Source organism: Acyrthosiphon pisum, chromosome X, assembly GCF_005508785.2.
Source record: "Acyrthosiphon pisum isolate AL4f chromosome X, pea_aphid_22Mar2018_4r6ur, whole genome shotgun sequence".
NCBI classification, from domain to species: Eukaryota; Metazoa; Arthropoda; class Insecta; order Hemiptera; family Aphididae; genus Acyrthosiphon; species Acyrthosiphon pisum.
This window is the reverse complement of record NC_042493.1, coordinates 97,122,138-97,128,201: the sequence shown is the minus strand read 5'-3', so window position 1 is coordinate 97,128,201 and position 6,064 is coordinate 97,122,138.

Here is a 6,064-nt window from a genome sequence, read left to right as displayed (position 1 = left end):
TTATTGAACAATAAATAAGAAATATTCAAATATCATAATTTTGTAAAATCTTAAAACAAAAATTATTTATTATAGAAATATAAACTTCCAATTTACAGGTAAAATCTTAAAACAAAAATTATTTATTATTGAAATATAAACTGCCAATTTACAGGTAATGAGTAATGACTCTATCTAATGATTTCCATTTTGATTTAAAAATAACAACATCTGAGCTTTTTTGGAATTTAAGCGGCATCTTCGGTCAGATTATATTAAGCCTGCCTTTGAAAATACACGCTCGCATGGTACCGATGAACTTACACAGCACAACATTCTTCTCGCCAAAATGCTGAGAAATGGAAAATTGTGTTTTTGTTCTTTCCACCATATCAAAGGATTAGAACTTCTTGGAACTAATGCTTCTTCCATGTAACGTTGAACTTCTATTATTGCTCTTGATCTTGAAGTTCTTTCAACCGGTGGCATGTGAGTAATCTGCGTGTCAATAGTTTCCCAAATTGAAAATGTGTTTTCTTTAGGTCCGGATGTGCTTTCTAAAGATTTTTAAGGTTCTATATTTGATGTAGTATTTGAAGTAGTAATTTCTATGCTTCCCAGCTTTGTCTGTCGTTCATACGAGTAACTAAATTATTAATTAAATGATTCGTTCTTTGTGAATAATTACACTTTTTCATTAGTTCACAAACATTTTGAAGAATATAAGATTAATTAAGATAAATTATTTAAGTCAAACTAAAATATAATTTAATTTATATGATGCATACTTTTGTAGTAATTGAATATAATAAATGAGCATTATGTAAATGCTTTTTCAAGTTTTTTACACTTGTTTTATATGATAATTTTTTCTTACATAAGTCACAAATGCCAAAATTTGAGTCAATTTTAGTAAAATGTTGCCAAATATTACTGGTTCTTTTATCTTAACTCGTTTTTTTAATTAAAAGAATACTTTAATCTAATAATAATTACTGTGGGTATATAAACTATAAAAATATAGACAATTTTACTTTGAATAAAGACAAAGACAACACTACACAGTTTATAGATTAAAGGTGGTACAGACGTCAGACATCAATATTAAAACCTATATTGTTACATAGTATTTACTATTTAGAGCCTGTAAAGACATGCAACTACTTGTCTGAATATTGTTTGTATAATAGTGCAAAAAGTGTAGTGACTATTGTGTTGTATACTTATAACCTATCTATTTGACATTTTATAAAATAAATTTAATAATGTGTACAACAACAAAGGTATAATCAGTTTTTCAATATTATAAATCTTTTAATTTTTATAATTACATATGTTATTACAATTATGTAATTGTTAAAATTCATAAAGTAATAAAAATAACAAGATTTTTAAAAAAAATGTATTTATTATTTATATTTTAAATATCTGGTTTTTCATTGTATTTCGGGGTCCTGGGATCTTCCTAATTTACAAATGCCAGATGTTTTCGTTTCAAATGACCTATTAAATATAGATCAAATTAAGTATAGGTACAATACTTAATAAGATAATATAATATCTTAAAATGTATATACATATAGGTACCTTTTAAGTTTGTTGTATTCTCATAATTTTTTTTTAAATGATCCCAGACTACATAAAGCTGTCTGATACCAGGTACCATTAAAAAAGCAAGTAGAAACTGAGGATCTGTATTCTATATGAAAATGCGAAAACCTGCAGTGAACATAAGGAACTTACTTACACAAAATAATATAATATTTTAAATTAAAAAAAAAAATAAATCGTATTTATCCAATTAATTATAATAGATAGGTACTTATTAAGAAGTAAGAATGTGAATTGTGATAGGTATGCGATGCAATGCATTAAAAATATAAGAATATTGTATGGTATAAACTATATATTACATAGAGTACAGAATATAATATAATATTGAAATATATTATGTCATTAATCATTATAATATCATAATTCATAGAAGTAGCAACTGCTATTATATTGTTAAAATTAAATATTAAAAGCATAATACGAGAAGTAGCAGTCACTGCTATTTTCACTGCTACTTTTTCAATAGTAGTAACAACTGCTACTGCTACTGAAAATAAATCATAGTTTACCATCTCTAGACTGAGTTGTTCGATTTAAGACTATTCATGTAGACAAGTGCTTGACAATTAGTAATGATTACGACGTGTACTCCAATTAGCCAAGAGCGCATTCTGTTAAGGGCCCACACGATCGCCGTGAGCTCCAGCTTACTTGAGTGGTAGCGACGTTCCATCTCGCTGTTTTTTTTACTGTAGCAATGCACTAGACGTAGTTCTCCAGTCTCCAGTCTTGTCTCTCTGCAACAGCATACCTGGTAGTCCATTACATGACGCATCTTTATGTAACTTGGTCAGCCTGGTAGCATCGAACAATTGCAGTACTGGTTCCCTAAGTAAATCTAACTTAATCTGTTCAAATGCACTCTGTTGTTCTGGTCCCCATTTGAACTTTGTTTCTTTCCTGGTCAGTTTAGTAATTGGTCGTGCCTTTTCTGCGAATTTTGGCACATAACGTCGAAAGAAGCTAGCTAGACCCATGAAGCGACAAACTTCGTGTTCGTTTTTGGGTTCAGGGAACTCTTCAATTGCCCTCAGTTTCACTACACCAGGACGTACTCCATCAGCTGATAATTCGAAGCCCAAACATTCTATACTCTTCACAGCAAATATGCATTTGCTTGGACGTAATGTTAGTTTCGTGGCCACGAATGTCTCTAGAACTTGATGTAGACTTTCCTTCAATTCCTCCCAGTTCTTGGCGAGTATGAAGTAGTCATCGAAGTAACTGATGACTTTTCAATTCTTTAGTGGTCCCATTGCTCTGTCCATCACCTTGGTAAACTCGAACGGGGCATTCTTCAACCCAAAAACCATACGTGTGAATTGACCCGTTTCATCAGGTGTGATAAAGCTAGTCAATGGTTTCGCAGCGTCGGTCAACGGAATTTGCAAGTAGGCGTGGGCCAGATCTAATACGGTAAACATTCGATAACCCGCCATTTTTTCTAATAAGTAATCAATGTTAGGTAGAGGATAGACCTGTTTGACTGTTTGATCGTTTAACCGTCGGCAGTCCACGACTAACCTCGACTCCCCTGTCTTCTTACGCACTAGAAGTACCGGTGCCGCATGTGCTGATGTTGAATCTTCGACAATGATAACGATAATGATCTTTCCATACCTGAACGTGACATTGGATTTCTTCCCGCTCGTTCCTAGATACACGGTATGGCTTGGTGGCAAACGGTTCGCTCCCTAGTTTGATGGTAATATCCATGGTGCCTAGATCAGTGTACCCTAATTCGCTCATAATTAATGCAAAGCAGCTCCTGTACTCGTTCACGAGGTTGAGTAACTTGGTTTGTTGATTTGTGTTCAAACACTCTTGTTTCCGTATGTCGTCGTACGTAAGTGGACGGTAAAGCGGCTCTGCTTCCACCTGCGGGAATTGTGCTACTTCTGCACGTCTGGCGAGTATGTCATTCGCTTGCACTTTCACAGTGTGTTCGGAGTAGTTTTTCACAGGTACTTGTATCTGGACCTCATTTACCATCGATGTCACCACGTCCACGCAATTAGCTTCTATGCGTTTGGTGTCGCGCACAACCAACGCACCCTCAGCTGAGCAGATTTCGTTTGAAGTCGCCTGAGTGAATGGAAATTAAATGGTATTATAATAGGTAAGTGAGTCTCCGTGTTTAATGTAAGAAATCTCTGGCGCTTCGCACCACGGTCGACCGATCAACAGGCCAAGTTAGTGGCTGGTGTCAGGTACTATATATATGTCGGCTGCCGCGAGTGTTGCTTCGTCGATGCTTAGGCACACTACAGTTTTTCCGATAGTAGTGGTTTGCGCATTTGCGCCAAATCCCATAATTGTCGTATTGTCAGGCTCCCAAATTAAACCGCATCGCCCTCCAGCACTTTCTCGTATAATGCATACCGATGAACCTGAATCAATAAGGCCGGTAATGGCGTGCACACCATTTAAATATACTTGTTTTCTATGCAAGGTGCCACCCCTGCGTCAATCAGGTCCTATTGACGTACACATTGTGCTTTTGTCACGTTTGGCTTTCCCTCTTCCTTATCTTTTACCGTGCAGGATTTGTGGTGTTTACCACCGAACCAGTGACATTAAGTGCACTTATCACCATTGCGTTGAGGCGAAGGACAGTCACGTCAGCTGTGCCCTGTCATTTGACAATTTCAACAGCGTAACTTATTTTCAAATCCGGTTACAGACACTACGCTTTTTTTCTTATCCTCGGACGCGACAATACTAGATGTAGCGATATTGGGCGGCTTCACACTGTGCCGCCGTCGTAATAGATAAGTATTTTCTGTGTATATATCTTATTGAATTATAGTAATTTCCGGTAGCTTACTTAGAGACGTCTAGTCAGCTCCAACCTTTCGTTGTTTGCCATCTTAAAGGACATTAAGCATTAATATAAATATAATACGTTAAAATTGTATCACTATAATACCACCTTGTTGACCCCATACGTTTGTGTCACAACCTATCAATAGGCTCCTGACATTGCGAGTACGTCGTGTCAACTATATACGAAAGAACACGACGTGCGCCAACAATTTAGTATAAAATATTAAATACTAAAGATAATAATTTCTTCACAGGAGATTTTGTGTCAACTCTTTTCTTTGGTAATGAAACTTTTGAGTTGTGAGTTACCTATTTTAAATTGAAAATAAACAATTTAAATTAACTATTTAAAATTGTTTACATTTCAGGTAAATAAAATACACACTCGAAAATATAGGTTTTTCTTCATTGCAGGATATTTGGCCTCATATTTTTTACTTGGTTTTTTCTATTCATATGGGAACAATAACACAGTAACATTTAAAATACAATACAATAAAATAAAATAAAATGTATAAGTGATATTAATAACAGTAACATATTATATAGTATTTAGTCAAAACTACATTTCTACGTTTAACGCCCTTATCAATTCCTCCGTTATTTCATTAATCCCATTATTGCCCGACTCAAACCTTCTATTCGGGCATTTGTCTGTAATACTTCTCATAGTCTGGCTGTCATTCCACAATCACATTATGGTCTGTCTTTTAATTTCCACTTGAACATCATATGTCCACATCTGCCGTTTCCAGTTCTTAATAGGTTAAGAATTACCCATTCTTGTCCTGGGAATTCGAACCCTTTAACTTTTTGTGTGGGATCCTTTTTCAAATTTTTATGTAATAGTGTATATGTATTGCCTAGCCACTCCTCCTGTCATTTTTAGCACGGCAGAACTGCGACTGGATTAGTTCTCTGGCCTTGACCCATGATGGTTTATTTGACTTTAGTCTTATATCTGGTACATTTTCTACGTGTTTGTATAGAATTAAATTTTTGTAGGCATGGGCCTTAATAAATAGTCTCACTAATGCTTCATTCCTACTGATTTTTGGTGGTGCAATATTAGAAAGAACCGGCAGTCATGTTATCGGTTTGATTGTACTTCTTCACTTATTAACCTCATGAGTAATGACACTGTTTAAATGCGTATCCACCTTTCCTGAGTAAGTGTTATTCGACCAGATCGAAACTCCAAATTCCGATGTAGCATACACTAACGCGATTGTTGCCATTTTCAGAGTAGTAGTATCTGTTCCCCCATCATAACGCGACTATTGTTGTGAGGTTTCTGGGATCATCCCAACCAATGACATCAGTCCATAGTCGTTGCATAACATATTTTGTCAATAAAGAAATGGATGATAGAAGTCCTAACGGGTCAAAAACGCAAGCAATGTCCGAAAGAATTGACCGTTTTGTTGGACTTTTGATTGTTGGTTGTCTTTTAAAGGAAAATATGTCTGACAAAGGATCCCACTTGAGACCGAGAATCTTAAAATCTGGATTTTCACTAGCATCAAAAAGCACTGATGGTGCCATTACACGAGCATCTTCACTGACAGTATGCAAAAATTTACTGCTATTACTGGCCCATTTTCGGAGATCAAATTGTGCACGTGATTACGTGAACATAATTAAA